Source organism: Borostomias antarcticus (assembly GCF_949987555.1).
Source record: "Borostomias antarcticus genome assembly, chromosome: 10".
NCBI classification, from domain to species: Eukaryota; Metazoa; Chordata; class Actinopteri; order Stomiiformes; family Stomiidae; genus Borostomias; species Borostomias antarcticus.
Genome location: NC_140243.1, coordinates 8,593,555 through 8,611,281, shown reverse-complemented (window position 1 = coordinate 8,611,281; position 17,727 = coordinate 8,593,555). Strand labels below are relative to the sequence as shown.

The 17,727-nt window shown below is 42.3% G+C and overlaps 1 protein-coding gene across 1 annotated transcript in view; it reads right to left on the bottom strand.

Annotated features, from left to right (window-relative positions):
- The window catches only part of gabrg3 (gamma-aminobutyric acid type A receptor subunit gamma3), a gene marked incomplete at both ends in the record, with an annotated part of 87,450 nt that overhangs the window by 24,941 nt on the left and 44,782 nt on the right, over nt 1-17,727 (bottom strand). The gene's annotated exons all lie outside the window — the stretch shown is intronic.

The following is a 17,727-nucleotide window of genomic DNA, read 5'->3' as shown; positions in this document are numbered from 1 at the left end:
CCAGATGGCAGGTAGCAATCACAGGAGGCCGTTCGGCAGCAGGCGAAGAGTGTTCTGACCTGAGACTAGGGCTGGGTATCGGTACTCGATACCTTGTAGTACTGGATCGAAACAAACTGATACCAAGTAGCATCGAAACGTCTTCAGTCAAACCAGTACTTAATTCGATGCTTTTTGTATTGAGATCTAGGAAAAAAAGACGTTGTAATATGGTCCAATCACCATAAGCGTTCTTCAATTTAATGCGACGCGTGATTGGCCCATTACGGCAGACAGCTACAATCCGTCTGGTGAAATCGACTGCAACTGCGAGTTATTGACACAGTTTAGCACGCTGAGGTTATGCCACCAAAACGCTCAAAGGTATTGTTATACTACACGCCTATGGCGTATGGTAAAAATAAATCCATAAAAACGCAGATTTCACCCATTACCTACCTAGCTATCTATCTAGCATTAGCAACCCTACTGTAATGCATTGCTTAGTGCATTGGTTACTTAGTGGTAATTTTAACTTATGTAGCAGCGAAATGTGTTTAGGCTAACGTTATTAACTAATGTTATGCTTAATGTTAAGACCCCCCTAAGCCTACTACCACCACAACTGCTACTGCTGATGTCGCCACCCCCAGCAGCAGCCTTGACACACCGTTCACATTAGCTGCAAGGTCACGGATGACTAAAAAATGTGTAGTCACTGTCAGTAGTTATATTGTAATAAATTCAGTTTGATACTCTTTTAAACACTTTCAAAATGTATTCTTGTAAAAAATATTTGAATGTGGGAGGATTGATAGCATTTTACACAACTGAATGCTTCCATTCACATGATGGTTATGGAATGGAAAAAGTGCAAAAAAGAAATTCAAAGTATCGATTGAAGTATTCAATTGGTATCGGTATCATTTTAAGGGTACTGGTATTGGTACTGGTATCGTAATTTTTGAAATAATACCCAGCCCTACCTGAGACGAACAGAGTTCTTTTTGCTGTACCTCAGAGGACTTGATTCACATGCTGCTCTTGGAGGCGGGGCCTTATCTGGGGGCGCTCGAGTCACTTGTGTAAAACGATGGTCTGTTGGGATGCTACCTGTGGGACCCCTGCAGTTCACCCCCCCCCCCTCTTCTGTGGCCCACAGACACGCAGACCCAGAGCTGGCGCCTTCTGAGTCACAGAATGGCTATAGCTTTATTACATCTGTGTTCATTGACAAGTCACCGTGGGATACCGCAGACGGATGGCGCGCTGAATTGGATGGGGGTCAGGATCAGCCCTTAGTCACTCTAACAGGGATTATGTAGCTGAATGCTCCAGGGATGGTCTTGGCCCACAGAGCTGAACAGGGGGAACAGCAGATTTCTGTCAGTCGGTATGTAGGTTATTATGGAATATACTGGGCCACTCCTATCATGCAATTTCACAGATTAAGGCAACAGGCAATGGTGGCATGGAGGCAGTTATAAAATGCAATGTTATGAAAAAACCCTGTGGCTCGATACACAAGGCCCCTAATGATCTGCTGAGCACACAGAGAACCAGACCGCTTCTCAGTAATGCATCATCATCACCACCACCACCACCATCATCATCATCATCATCATCATCATCATCATCATCATCATCATCATCATCATTACCACCACTGTCATCATCATCACCACCACCATCATCATAACCACCACCATCATCTTCATTATCTTCATCATCCCCATCATCATCATCATCACTGCCATCATCACCACCACCACCACCACCATGAGGAACTTTCTGGAGCTTTCTGGAACTTATCCAGAAAGCTGCTGCTCACCTGATGTTCAACCACCTCAAGTTCTCCCACACAACTTCCCTTCTCCGTTCCACTGGCTCCCTGTAGCGGCTCGCATCCAGTTTAAAACTCTAGCACTAGCCTACAGGGAAATGAAAGGAACAGCCCCCTCCTACCTCCAGGTCATGGTCAAACCCTATACACCCTCCCGACCGCTACGCTCTGCTACAGTACCTCGGGGCGATGGGTTGCCCCGTCACTCCGAGGCCCCTGCGGTCGATCGACACGGTCACGGCTCTTCTCTGTCCTGGCCCCGCAGTGGTGGAACGAACTACCCACTGACGTCAGGACAGCAGAGTCGCTGCCCATCTTTCGTCGCAGGCTCAAAACTCATCTCTTCAAGAAGTACTACAACAATCCTCCCTCTTAAGCACTTATTGTATTTTTGATTGCTATTCTTGCACTTTGCCTTCAGCACTAGATTATGCTCTTAGTCACTTGTTTTAGAAAGGAGATGCACTTGTGAGTTCTGGCAAGTAGTAGTACATTGGTTTTTCCTACGTAAAATGCAATTATTGTTAGTTGCTTTGGATAAAAGCATGTGCTAAATGACTGTAATGTAATGTAATGCAATCAGCATCATCATTACTGTCATAATCACCATCACCATCATCACCACCATCACCATCAGCATCACCGTCATCATCACCATCATCATCATGAACCGGTTCTGGACCTTGCATTTACAGAATCCCATTTTCCACTTCCCCTTCCACTCCAATCCACTTCACCCAGATGTCCACACTGAATAAAGGAACCGTTCTAGATGTATCTTGTATCTTTTTTTTACATTCGGCTAACAATGTCCTGTTTGACGAACCTTTGAATAAATATTAAAGCCTGGTTTACTGCAGACTACTTGCTTTTACTAACCGTTAAACCAACAGAGCTTAGACAATACAGAGCTTACCTGTAGCTACTGTGTATATGTTTTCGCAATAAGAAATTCATCCATTTAAATCCACATCCATATTATTTCCTGCATGCCCATGCACAATAATTGATTTTGATTGACAGGTTTTAAAAGTGCCACGGTGGACTGAATCCACTCCACTGAACCCGAATGGACAACGACCTCCAACGGAACGAGTGAATAAATAGCAGAGAGCCATTATCATTATAGAAATGGACCCTGATTACTTCATGATGTTAGAAGTCCGGTAAAATGAGCATATAGTATCTAAACGGAATGAACCTCTTTAGTGAGGCTCGCAGGATGAAAACTAATGGCTTCATTATACATCTGCATCTTTGATGTTTCGATTCAGCTCTCAAAGTCAGTAGACTAATTATTGACTGCACAACATTTTAACCTCTCTGGGCTCTGAGCACACAGATTTCAATCAAATGGATGAGGATTCTTCACAGACGCACACACACACCCTTTACACAACATAATTAGAGATGACTTATTAACCTCCCCCCACACACACACACACACACACTCACACACACACACGCACACACGCACGCACGCACGCACGCACACACACACACACACACACACACACTTTTCATTCCATTGTCCATGACTCCAGAAACAGAATCAATCGACAGCAGTGTAGACCTCGCTTTTAATACATCTCCCATTAGAGTCAATAGTCAGGAGAACCAGCAGACTTGAATTGTGACCTTTAATCATTTGAGGCTGGGGAGCAGGGGAACCAGGGCATTACCTTGAGTCAAATAAGCTGACAACAGAGCAGTGGAGCAAGAACAGAGATGAACTAACACAAGCTGCTGTTCTCACATCTGGAGGGAGGGGGCTACAGATGGTGAGCACCTGAGCTACACCAGCAGTGAGTGAGGAAACTGGATACAAGAACGAAGATCAAACATGACTTAAGCAGGGGGGGTAGCTCTCAAAGTGTTTTTGGTATGACAGCCCTGATTCAGTCTGACATCGAACGGTATGTTCAGCTGTGTGATTCCATATCTCAGTATGCATCACAGACATGTCCTGCTCTCAGCGATGTCTCCAGTAAACCAGCACCGTAGCTGTCTGTCTGCGTGTTTCAGGTTAGAATGCAGTGGGACTGCTGCAGGGAGGCTGCTGAGATAGGGGCGAATTTAAAATCAAAGATGCTGCTTAAATATGCAAAGCAGAAAATATGGGTAATACGATCAATCGCAAAATAGAGCGATGCAGCAGAAAACCCCCTCCTGGGAGCGAGGGATGGGACTGGGGTGTGAAGACTGCATATGGAGTGAACATCTGCATTATACAGTAGAAGGGGAATCTTATTTTAGTATAAGAAAGATGATGTGTACCTGATGTACCATACCATGATGTGTATATCTCTTCCAGGGGCTAAAATGGCAACAAAAGAGTCTACAGCACCTTCAGTTAAGGCACTGGCAGTATACACAGCCCCCTTCTTGAGTGCAACTGAGAAATTATCTAGTCATGACATAATAAGAATAAGAATAAGAATAAGAATAAGAATAAGAATAAGAATAAGAATAAGAATAAGAATAAGAAAGATAATAATAATAGCAAATAAAAAATAAATAAAAAATAGATAATAATAATAATAATAATGATAATTAAAGCTGCTTCGCAGCGATGAGGCGGGGCCAGGCAATTTCCGACAAGTTTAGGAGCAATAAGCGAGAGAATAGGAGGACAACAAGAAAGTTGACATTCCAATGTTAATTTTGTACATTCATATCGTATCGTAAAAACATTTGTAAAACATTTTGATGCATTGTAAGCTCGATTTTGATAATTCAACAATCTGGTCAATGAGTTTGTGAATTACAGTCTATACATCCAGTGGAGCAAGTTGTGTGGTGTTAATTGATTGAAAAATGTGGGATGAGATATGTTTATTAATTTTTACAGGTTTTGTCTGTTTTTCTTTATAATTGAACATTAACTTCAGCAGCTGTGTACTCAGTCAGTTGCCAATCAATCGATTTAGTCATTGTAATCCTCGGCGGGGGCTGGGTAGGGTTGCCAACAGCGATGTCTTCGGAGCTTGCGTTGGATTGTGGGTAATGTAGTTTTCTCTGTATGTAGTGTTGGTTTCAGAGGACAGAATTAAACATATTTTTAAAAATTCAATTTTTGAGATAAAATTCTGAAAAAATCATACTACATCTTGGATATGTGGCCAATGTTGTCACTTTTTATGAGGATGATCAGACATTGATTTGGCGAGAATTAATAGGAACTGTATACAGAACTGTTAACAGTAAAACTTTTTGAAGTGCTGTGGGCTCTATTTTTCATATTTCAAAAATCTGTGAGGATCGTTTGGTAAGGACAGTCTGAAGATACAGTAGATCAATTTTGGTGTCAATTGAACAAAAAATGTGGGAGGAGATAGGTTTGATAGGTTTTACAGTTTATGAAGAAATCAGAGTGATGGACTTCAAAATTCCTGCAAGGTCAAAGCGTATGAAAGTTTTGTCTCCCTTGGGACTACATTCACGTGGTGGATTTACAGTGATAGCACCTATGGCTGATTTGTTATGATTTTTTTTAAAGTTTTAAACTTTAGACTGTTGCTGTAGCGCCACCTTCAGGTTTATTGACCTACAATGCAGGTTGAGGACTTTGGGTATAGTACTGGAGCTTTGTGCAAATTTTGGTGATTTTTTGTCCACGGGAAGTTAGACTTCAGTGGAAGATGGAGAATAATAATAATAAGTAAAACATTTTCATGCATTGTAAGCTCAATTTTGATAATTCAATAATCTGGTCAATGAGTTTGTGAATGACAGTTTGAAGATCCAGTGTAGCAACTTTAGTGTTAATTGATTGAAAAATGTGGGTTACAGGTTTTGTTAGCTTTTTTTTCATAATTGAACATTAACTTCAGCCGCTGTGTACTCAGTCAGTTGCCAATCAATCGATTTAGTCATTGTAATCCTCGGCGGGGGTTGGGTAGTGTTGCCAACAGCGATGTCTTCGATTCGTTGAGCTTGCGTTGGATTGTGGGTAACGTAGTTTTCTCTGTATGAAGTGTTGGTTTCAGAGGACAGAATTAAACATATTTTTAAAAATTCAATTTTTGAGATAAAATTATGAAATAAATCATACTACATCTTGGATATGTGGCCAATGTTGTCACTTTTTATGAGGATGATCAGACATTGATTTGGCGAGAATTAATAGGAACTGTATACAAAACTGTTAACAGTGAAACCTTTTGATGTGCTGTGGGCTCAATTTTTCATATTTCAAAAATCTGTGAGGATCCTTTGGTAAGGACAGTCTGTAGATACAGTATATTAATTTTGGTGTCAATTGAACAAAAAATGTGGGAGGAGATATGTTTGATAGGTTTTACAGTTTATGAAGAAATCAGAGTGATGGACTTCAAAATTCCTGCAAGGTCAAAGTGTATGAAGGTTTTGTCTCACTTGGGACTACATTCACGTGGTGGTTTTACAGTGATAGCACCTATGGCTGATTTGTTATGATTTTTTTAAGTTTTAAACTTTAGACTGTTGCTGTAGCGCCACCTTCAGGTTTATTGACCTACAATGCAGGTTGAGGACTTTGGATATAGTACTGGAGCTATGTGCAAATTTTGGTGATTTTTTGTCCATGGGAAGTTAGACTTCAGTGGAAGGAGAATAATAATAAATATAGCTGCAAGCAGCGATGTGGGGGCCAAGCGGGACGCACGACCAGCGCATCAAAGACAACAAGCAAAACATGTCAAAAGCCAGACATGGTTGAACAGGATTCGATCTCTGTACCTGCTGCTTGCAAGGCTGACACGCTAACCACTGTGCTACGCAGGATGTTGCGAAAGTGAACCACCCTAGTCCACAAGGCATGTGAGCCTTCCCTAACCCCGTGAGTCTGAGTCCTGAGCACTTAATTAATATCACCTGGCAGGGTTGCTTCCTCTCGGTAGAGTGAGAGGGGGGGGTGTCGTTGTTTAAATTGGCACACAGCGAAAAGTATACATAGCATAGCTCAACTATTTACTTCTTCAGAATCCAGACAATCACGCGAACATTTCCATGTATAAAATGTCCTTCGGTCTTCAGAAGTGTAGGAGAGGTGAAGAGTTAGAAACAGTTAGAGATTCTAGAGCGAAGAGAGATTTTCTAGAGCGTGGCTCCATTGATTTCAATGGAGGGGGGGGAGTCATTATTCGAACTGTCCCAGAGTGAAAAATATACATCGAAAAGCTTAGCTTTTTTGATTTTATGAATCCCAAGAGTCGTGTGAACGTTTTGATATATAAAATGTGTATGAGCTGTGAGAATTAGAAGAGGGATGGCAGTTTAGAATCCACTCTGAAACTGGTGAAATTGTGCAGAAGACAAAAAGTCTTCCTTTCATTCTGCGATCAAAACAATGAAGTAATAATGAAACCATGGGGTGTTTTGAACTCAGCATGAGCCAGGGAATCCATTGCTACCATAATTTTGAAGATTGGACATACAGTTCAAAAGTTACAGGCATAAACACAACTCCAACTTTGACACGCTGGTGGCGCTAGAGTGCACGAGATGTCAACGTAAGGCTTGGTGACAGATGTCATGGGTGTGTCCCGGATGAGTGTGCCAAATGTGGTTTTGATAGATTAAAACATTACTGAGATATGACCCCAGTTCCTGTTTTGCAGCTTTTCGGCCAATTTTGATTGGCTGTCACGAGGGAACGCAATGGACAATCAAAAATCCCTGTAAGACTTTTGTGGACATCGGTCTATAGATTGTGCATACTGCGTGTGGTGCAGATTGGTGAAAAAACCTAGGAGGAGATACATTTTGAGTGTTTTACACTAAATCCAATATGGCGGGAAATTTAATATGGTGGAAAATGATGTCATAGGGTGCGTTGAACTTGGCTTGAGCGAAGGAATCCAACGCTGCCTCGTTTTTGAAAATCAGGCTTACAGGTCAAAAGTTGCATGCACAAATGCACCTCCAACTTTGACAGGTTGGTGGCGCTAGAGCGTTCAAGCTGTGGACATGGGTCTTGGTGAGAAGACTTTGGGGACTGTCATGAATGAGTGTGCCAATTTTCCCAACTTTTTACCATACGGTTCTATGGGCTGCCATAGACTCCAATGGCAGAAGAATAAATAATAAGAAAAGGTACAAGAACAATGGGTGCCAGCGCTTAGCGCTTCGCTGCTTGGCCCCCAATAATATAGGCAAATACAATAGGGTTCCGGCAGCTACGCTGCCTGGCCCCTAATAATAATAATAATAATAATAATGATAATAATAATAGCTTTATTTATAGACATAACATGACATAAAATGCAGTCCAAAGTGCTTTACAGAGGAGACATTTAAAGCAAAAACATACATATCAATTGAGATATAGTAAAAGTGCATTATTAAAGAGACATTAAAGGAGTAGTAAAGGGAAAATGCATGTTTAGCCCTGTTTTAAGGTTACTTATGATCATATACTGTACATTGATTCAGATCAAAACGTTGACAAAACTAGCATTTTCGAGAAAGTTGATAATTGCTCTACCACCGTTTTGGTCATACAATGGATGTGGATGGGCATCTTGAAAAATCATTCAAAAACATGTTAAACTCTCGATTTCAAAGACAAGAAGCTCACCGAGGGTGTAATTGGTGTCCGTTGGTGTTCTGACATCAAATTCTCCGCAAAGTATGAGTCCTGTAGGGTTTTATTGATCATTTTATGAAATCCATTGACTTGTATTGACGTGACCGTTGTAGATGTGTAGATCAATCCGCAGAGGGGATTCAGGAAGCGGAACTACTTACGGTAGCTATTGTTATTGTTTATGTTGCTAGGCTACCTAGTTTGCAGACGTTTACACACATATGTGCTGCGACTAAATAGTTCTATGCTAAATATTTTTTAAAAAGCCTTTCCAGATGAACTAGAATCTTACTTTATGGTGAATTATATGTCAGAATGCCAACTAACACCTCTGTGAGTTTCTTGTCTTTGGAATTGAGAGTTTAACATGTTTTTTTAATGATTTTTCAAGGTGCCCACCCACATCCATTGTATGACCAAAACGGTGGTAGAGCAATTATCAGACTTTCTCAAAAGTGCTAGTTTTGTCAACGTTTTGATCTGAACCATTGTATATGATCATAAGTAACCTTAAAACAGGGCTAAACATGATTTTTCCCTTTACTACTCCTTTAATGTCAAAAGTGGTGAGACTTGCCAGCATGAACCATGGCATGGACGAAACCATTTAAGGAGGGGGATATTTTATAAACTTTTTTTCATCTGTATTGCATGATTTGTGGCTTAATTAGAATTCTGATGCAGCATTAGTGTGACTGATCTACATGCAGAATAATTTCGTCATAGAAAGAGGGACCTCTTGTTTTTTTGTGGGCCCTGCTTGCTTGTGGGCCCTTATAATCATCATCACCTTTCACCGCTAAACAACGGCGCTGTATCTACTCAAGGCAGCATCACTGTGCCTTTTGCTGTTTGATGGAGGCACCCTTGTTAGACCAGCACCAAGTGGTCTGAGGGAGCCATTTGGACTCCGACAGGCACTACAGTATGACAGGTAGGAAAGTGCCAGACTATACAAATAAAATAATTTATTAAATATATAAATAAATAAAATGTATCCTCAACATTACGGGGATCCAGATGCTAGTATAAGAGTAATATGATCTATTTTCCTGGTTTTAGTTAGAATTATTGCTGCTGACTTTTGAATATGTTGCAGCCGAGCAATAGTTTTTTTTGGGCAGACCAGTATGAAGTGCATTACAATAATCTAATTGTGGGAGTACAAAGGCTTGAGTCAGTTTCTTGGCCTCCTCTAGGGAGAGGTAGGGTCTGACTCTTTCTCTGATGATAAAATGCTATCTTGGCCTTAATGTTGCAGATGTTTTTCTAAATGAAGGTCAGGGTCAAGGATAACACCCAGGTTTCTAAATGAAGCTCAGGGTCAAGGACAACACCCAGGTTTCTAAATGAAGGTCAGGGTCAAGGACAACACCCAGGTTTCTAAATGAAGCTCAGGGTCAAGGACAACACCCAGGTTTCTAAATGAAGGTCAGGGTCAAGGACAACACCCAGGTTTCTAAATGAAGCTCAGGGTCAAGGACAACACCCAGGTTTCTAAATGAAGCTCAGGGTCAAGGACAACACCCAGGTTTCTAAATGAAGCTCAGGGTCAAGGACAACACCCAGGTTTCTAAATGAAGGTCAGGGTCAAGGACAACACTCAGGTTTCTAAATGGAGGTCAGGGTCAAGGATAACACCCAGGTTTCTAAATGAAGGTCAGGGTCAAGGATAACACCCAGGTTTCTAAATGAAGGTCAGGGTCAAGGACAACACCCAGGTTTCTAAATGAAGGTCAGGGTCAAGGATAACACCCAGGTTTCTAAATGAAGGTCAGGGTCAAGGACAACACCCAGGTTTCTAAATGAAGGTCAGGGTCAAGGATAACACCCAGGTTTCTAAATGAAGGTCAGGGTCAAGGACAACACCCAGGTTTCTAAATGAAGGTCAGGGTCAAGGACAACACCCAGGTTTCTAAATGAAGGTCAGGGTCAAGGACAACACCCAGGTTTCTAAATGAAGGTCAGGGTCAAGGATAACACCCAGGTTTTCCCTTCTGGTTTAACCTGTGGAGACAGATTTCCCAGTCTACTCATCATATCATGTCTCTGGGCGTCTGTGCTCTATTAATACATCCATGGTCTGTGCCAGCAATAAGGACTGCAGTTTTTTCCCGGCTTAGTTTAAGAAAATTGCCATTCATCCACTGCACAATACTGGAAAGGCAGTTCAGAGGATCAAAGGCATCTTTGTTGTCTGGTGCTACAAGGAGATACAACTGCGTGTCATCAGCATAACAGTGGAAGTGAATCCCATGGTCACAGATCATTTCTCCTAATGGGAGCATATACAGGGACAACAACAGTGGCCCAAGGATCAAGCCCTGAGAAACGCCATAGAGGAAGTGTCACTTCTACGAAATATATATCGTCACCAAGTGTCACCAAGTCATCAAGACTTACAGTAATGTCTGTCTTCGTGGTAGGTATGGAACCAGCTCAGTGTAGTCCCTGAGAGAACAATCCAGGTTTCAAGTCTGTTCAGAAGTATCCCATGATAGATAGTGTCAAAGGCAGCACTCAGGTCGAGAAGAACGAGGATCGAAACTTTCTTTTCATCTGCGCTCATTCTAAGATCGTTAGATCATTACCTTAATGAGTGCAGTCTCTGTGCTATGTCCACCTCTGAAACCAGACTGAAATTTCTTGTAAATACCATTGTCATGTAAAAAATGCACTGCTCTTTCCAGGATTTTATCTAGAAAGGGCAGGCTGGATATTGGCCTGTAGTTAATCAAAACAGAGGAATCTAGTGTATATTTTTTTTGTAAAGGCATAGAGCACTTTTGACTCTCATAGAACCTGCTCTGTTGAATCTGCTCTCTACTGTCTCAAAACATGCTCCTGCCCCAATCCCCTGCTGGGCACGGAGGCAAGGAGAGTATGAAATATTCAGTTTGATGTGAGACAATATTGAAGAGAGAACAATTCAGCATTGTGAGATTTACAGTGGGCAGGCTACCAGAGGCCAAACAATTTTGTAAACAAAAACAAACCAGTAACTAGTTAATGTCAAACCACAACAATAATTGAAAAAAAAAATTCAAAGCATTTAAATAATCATGATAGAACACACTATGAGTTATGTAATGTAGCCCATTCCCCTGTCTTTGGGGACTCTAATTTGGATATTATTGAATCGCTACATCTATGGACAATTACATTTTATATCACAGTGGAAATATTTTCATTCAATTTTGAAATGATGGGGGACATGGGGGAATATTACTCATTACTGTAAATGGTTTAACTCTGACTTGGGTGTATGTAGGCCTAGAATAATTTTCCAGCAGACTTCCTGTCATTGGAAATGACCTGCATATAAATGAGAGATTTCCTTCATCAGAGGGAGGCTCGTTCTCTTCACTCAGGTCCAGCAGAACCCCTCCCTGCACCACACATTATAATCACCACCTCCCTGCCCTGCTCCATCATGCAAAGTCTCACTATTAGATTGGTGTGTGAAATCGGCGCAGCTGCAGACTCGACCTGCTTGTCCCTCCACGCTAATTAAATCTGTGGAGCCGTTTATCATTTCTAGGAATGTGAAGCAGAAATAAAACCCAGATTAATAAAGGACAAACCTGGCTGGCCTGTGGGTTACACAGCAACTCAACCGCCGAATATATTTGTGTGGCATAAAGTGGGTCTCTGTCTGCTGTCTGACTGGGACCTTTATACTGTCCTCTTGACTATACACCTTTAGAAAGGAGTCTCCATGACAACAGCAAAAAATATTTTTCAGATTCAACTTCTATGTCTCTTCTGTGAAACGAAAAAGTGTCTGAAAAACCTTACTGTATGCGGCCAAACTTATACTGTCTTGTCACAGTGTTTAAGCCAACGGTCTGCACCACATGGCAAGCATTATTAGAGCTATGATAATGCTCTTCTTGTGTCTTGATGAGCTCTGCTACGAGTGTGGGGGGTGGGGCTGTCTGTTTATGGATGCAGATGAGCTATGCCATATCCAGGAAGCTTCTGTTGCAGGAGCAGAAGGAGCAGGGCTGGACCTCAGCCTGGCGGTTCCTTAAGGGAGTGAGGTGAAGTACGGTGAGGTTTATTCTGTGATTGAGTGAAGAGGCTCTGCACAGGGCAGGCCCAACAACACGACAAATACAACGCTTGTATTATCTTTGGGAAATCTGCAGACGGTGAAAGATCTCCTTGTACATTTTCATGCCACGCTGCACCATCTACTGTACGTAGAAAGGGACTGTGACGTTACCGGGCTTGGAATAGAAATTCCCCAGGTCTCGCAGGCTGAACCTATCCCATTCAGCCCTCACAGACTTTTCAAGTGCAGAGGAAAAAAGGGCTTAGGTCTGCTCCCCCCTCCCCCCCCACCACCATCCTCCAACCACCCTTCTGCCTCCCTGTCTCCTCCCGTTTCAAACACAACCTAGCGGCTACCAACCCTCATTCAGCCCTGCAATCGCCCAGGGCCTCCAAATCAAACTATAACGTCCACATAAATTCAAAGTTTTTCTCATTAAATAGTGTGAGTATATAGAGGGACACATGAAGCAGCAAAGCTGTTAAGTGATGAGAAGTGCAATAGATGAGTCCTGGGTGCAGCAGGTAAAGTAGGGCACAGCGTGCTGGTTTACTACTGCATGATTATGCAGCTAAGGAGAGTTTTGAGTGAAGTCGGCTATGGTCCTGAAGGAGACCTCATGCATTTTCATTGGTTAGAGTCCGAGGAGGCATCAAATCAAATCAAACTTTATTTGTATATATATTTATATTTTATTTACCTCTCTCAACGAGACGATCGAGCAAGCTCCTGGAAAATGTTTGTCTATTGGCCAAGAACATATACAGAGCAATAAACATGGGCTAAATATTTCAGTGCACAGTCTCTAATATGATAATTAAGTGAATCATATAACAAAGCAGTAAGCACTTAGCAGAACAGGCATAGAGAATGCTGCAAGGCAGGGGTGGGGAAACAGAAAGCAGAGAGCCAAGGGTAAAAAGGTGTGGGGTTGGCTGGATGGGGACAGCTGACGACATTGAGTGGGAAGGAGCTAGTCAGAGGCAGGGGGCCTTTCCAGGAGCCATAAAGTGGACTTTGGCCAAGGACGGGGGGGGGGGGGGGGGGTGGCCTGCAGGAGACAGGGGGAGTCCACTCTTATACTTTTTAGAGTATAAGAGGGAGAGACACTAGGGAGGAGGACAGGGTTAGTGGCTGTACTGGACATCCACAGCAGACACGGGGGTATCTATCGGACTCAGGGTGGTCTGCGGGTGACAGTGGGGCATCCAATGAACCTGGTTAGAAGGTAGGGAGAGGCACTAGGGAAAGGGGAGGCAGAAAATCTACTTGTGTCCTCATTGTGTGCCCGCCAAGCCCGCTCCCCCAACCCCCCTCAAGGTCATTTTCATACTGGAAACACATGCCCCTACTGTACATCCAGACAGCAAGGGTGTATATACAGTAGGCTAATGCTCAAGGCAACTACACAACACTGCACGCTCTATTTAAATTCATAAGCATTTGGGTTCTTCGCTCTCCCTAGAAAACATATTTCTTTCCCATGTCTATTTTCAAGGTGTGCAGTGCGGTATTGGCAGCCTTATGGACTCTGCAGCTGTGTCTGTGTAACACAGAAATGCTAGACGGCGACTTTGCTGTATGCTACTGTACAGTACTGTGTACTGTACCTACCTAAGCAAAAACTAGAGTGTTATATAACAATGAGCTGATGCAAGTGCAAGTCTGTTCTCTCTCCTGAGTTGGCATAAAGACCACATTGTTCTCTCTTAGAAACAAAACTTCTAGAAGGTACAGAAAAATTATTTTTAGGGGTGGGTGTGGGAATGGGGTAGGGTGGGAATATGTTTTAGAATTACCCCTAATCCCCCTGCCCTCATCCTGACCCACCACCCCAACCCCACCTCCTGACAGAAACCCCCAAATATATCAGACAGTAAACCCATATATTACAGTACTTCTGCAGATGACTTCAGAGGAAGCCCTCTCTTCACTGTCCTCGCATTATATTCAACAGCAGGAATTTAAACATGAAAAAAGGAGTGACCAAAACATTTGCTTTAGTTTAATTCCATTTCCAATTCAATTCCAAAAAGGAATTGGCAGCATGCAAAGACAACTGTGCATTCTCAAATTGATTTGCTGCAAGAATGCTACATGATTCAGACTCCTGTAAAGAATGGGTCTCTGTGTTGGCCAACCACAGAGCGCTTATCATCTTACTCCTTTGTTGTGCGTTGGGCAAAAATGCAATGATAAAGACTAGTGTAATCAAAAGGCCTTTAGAACCTATTCCCAAAGATGAAACGTTCCGCAATCGTCCTTTTCAACACCCTCAAATGCTAGCCTCATCTCCTCCATGGGAGATTAGTAACCAGACATCAGATGATGAATCCTTTCATGTCCTGCACCAGCTGTGCACATCAGCCTCATGGCTCAGCAAACATTGGGTGAACAGAAAATTGAAAATGGCACAAAGCACATCCCAGTCAACACATTCTTCCACCAGCTCCTCTCGTTCTCACCAGCTCGTCTCAGAGACACGGCTCCCATTTCTTGATGCTGTTATCTAGTGTGTTCCATCATGGATACTCTGACAGGGTGACATGATCTGTCAGGAGGTTGGCAGTAGCACCTCCTGTACATGAGACATACAGTAACATGCTGTGTCATGCCTCAAACTATACTGGTCTTCTCTGTGGTATGCGTGTGCCCACGGTTTGGTGATCAACTTTTTTGACTCCCCCTAAAAATTGTCAGAGCAAGTGATTTGCCATACTCAGCATGGCTTGCCCGAGTGCCCTCAATACCAGAATATAAGAAAGCTAAGGTAATCTATTTGGCCTGAGGCCTGTCTGTGTGTTGTAGCTGACTCCCTGTCCTGCCACTTACAATATGTGACCTTGAGTCAGGCTGATGTGACCTTGAGTCAGTGCCGCAATTGCCAAACTTATATCCAAAAACCTGCAGTTCTACAACAGACGTTATTAATTTAAATGTTACAGCTGCCTATGAAAGACTTGATCACCCTAATCAGTAATACGTTGTTAAAAGACTATGCTATATTCTCAAACTGTACATCGTTAACTATCCACCTTACAACGTTATTGAACTTATAGGATGTGGAGCAAAAGACTGAATATTGAAAAGACTGTGAATGACGCTGTTATCTGTCCTCACCAGTGGTTCATTCTAACATGTAGCAGCAGAATGAGGTATATTCAATTCCCTTTGTAGCTCTTATTATCTTTACTTCTTTGGGGGGCAATGATTCTGTATTCAAAGAAATACAGCTACTGTATACTTTATTGAGAGGATCAAGTCACTAATGGACAGAGGGGGAGTTGTTGGTGCCATCTTCTTGGACCTTCGCAAAGCCTTTGATACAGTCAATCATGGAGTCCTGGTCAATTCAACTCCTCAGCATGTACTTCCAACTGGTTCTACTCCTACCTCTCCAACCATACACAGTGTGTCAAAATAGAAAATGTTGCATCTAACTTCAATAAGCTAACTACTGGTGTTCCTCAAGGATCGGTCCTGGGTCCACTACTCTTTAGTCTCTATATAAATGATTTACCATCTGTCTGTCCAGACTGCGAGACTATTATGTATGCTGATGACACAGTGATCTTTGTGAGAAGAAAAAACCATGATGAGGCAGCAGCACAACTTACCAAGACCATGGCTAATATATCTGATTGGCTTAATGCCTGTTGCCTCCAGCACAATAAGTCAAAAACTGTTGCCATGTTTTTTTTACTAAAACCAACAGAGCATGCAGCGAACCTTAGGTGTTTATCTCAGGGGAAAGGGTGGAGATAGTACAAGAATACAAATATCTTGGAATTCTGATCGACAGCAACCTCATATTTAAAGGTCATGTTAAAAAAGTAGACCTTTTTTAAAAAGAAGAACCTCAGATTCACCCTGGCCAACTTCCGTCATCTCAGAAACCATATGTCTACAGAAGCGGCAAGAATATACATGTACTTCTTTTCTCTCATCCTGTCCCACATCAGTTACTGTCTACCTACCTGGTGAAATGCAAATGTCACAACTCTAAGCCCCGTCATATCCTTATATAAACAAGCCATCAAAATTCTCGATAAAAAACCCAGAAGATTCCACCACTGCAGTATACTTAAAAAACACAATCTCTTAAATTGGGATAATGTTGTCAAATTTATGAACTGTTGTCTCATGTACAAGATCCATCACGGTTCGGCCTCCCCTCCACTCACCAGCGTAGTTAGTTTCCGTTCATCCACCATGGGTTCAACAAGAGGGGCATTAAGAGGTGACTGCCAAATCCCATTTAGAAAAAGTCTGTTTGGTCAATCTGTTTTTTCATACACTACTGCACACGAGTGGAACACAACACATAAGAGACTCTTCCTCATACCACACCTTCAAGAAACACATGAAAAACTGGGTTCTCCACTATCAAAACTGTGACCATTAGTGCCTCCGAATGTTGTGTGTTATGTATTGTGTTGTGAAATTATGTACTGTGTAAAGTGTAGTCTCTGAATGTTGTATACTGTTCGTGCTGTCCCATGTGATTCATGGTGTACTGTCCCTGAATGTTCTGTGTACTGTATTGATTTTAACCACTGTACCAATTTTACCATTGCAGGTAGGCCTTTTAATTCCTGGCAGGGGGACTGCCGACGGAAACTAGCCTTTTGGCTAAAATCGGGTGCATTTACACGTGTTTATTAATGTATATTGTCCCTCTTAATCAAATAAACGAAACTGAAACTGAAACAGAATAAGTTATTTGGCCGTACGTAAACGGATCGAGTAGTTTTAACTAATGTTTAATGAGCATCTCTGCATGGTTTCTATCTACTCAAACACTCCATACTGTACACTATATCTCATAGAAAGTATACTTTAGATTTTTTTTAAAGAAAATAAGCTATGCACACTCCTTGAAACTGCACAGTGAAGTGTAATGTTGAGGTGGGACTTGTGTAGCTATCAAGCTGTACTGTATTATACATCATCCCTACACTAGTGGTACTCGGGAGCCCATTCAGACGAAGCCTCTAATGAATAGCCATTTACACCCACTGCACCGGCACCCTGACACAGGTGCATATCTGGGCTGGCATGTGGGCGGGTTCCCACAGCGAAGCCAAGATGTCTCTTCTGTGTCTCCTGTCTACAGCATGTATCTGCCTCGTTTGCTCTTAATTGGCTCTGCTTCGCAACAGCCCCATTCCCGTCAGCTGCGGAAAATACCAAATCCTAAAATGAGATGATGCAATGCGTTTTTGAGAACAGACTAATTGTGTGTCAGAATGAGAGGTCTGATCCGGGTCATAAGTATGT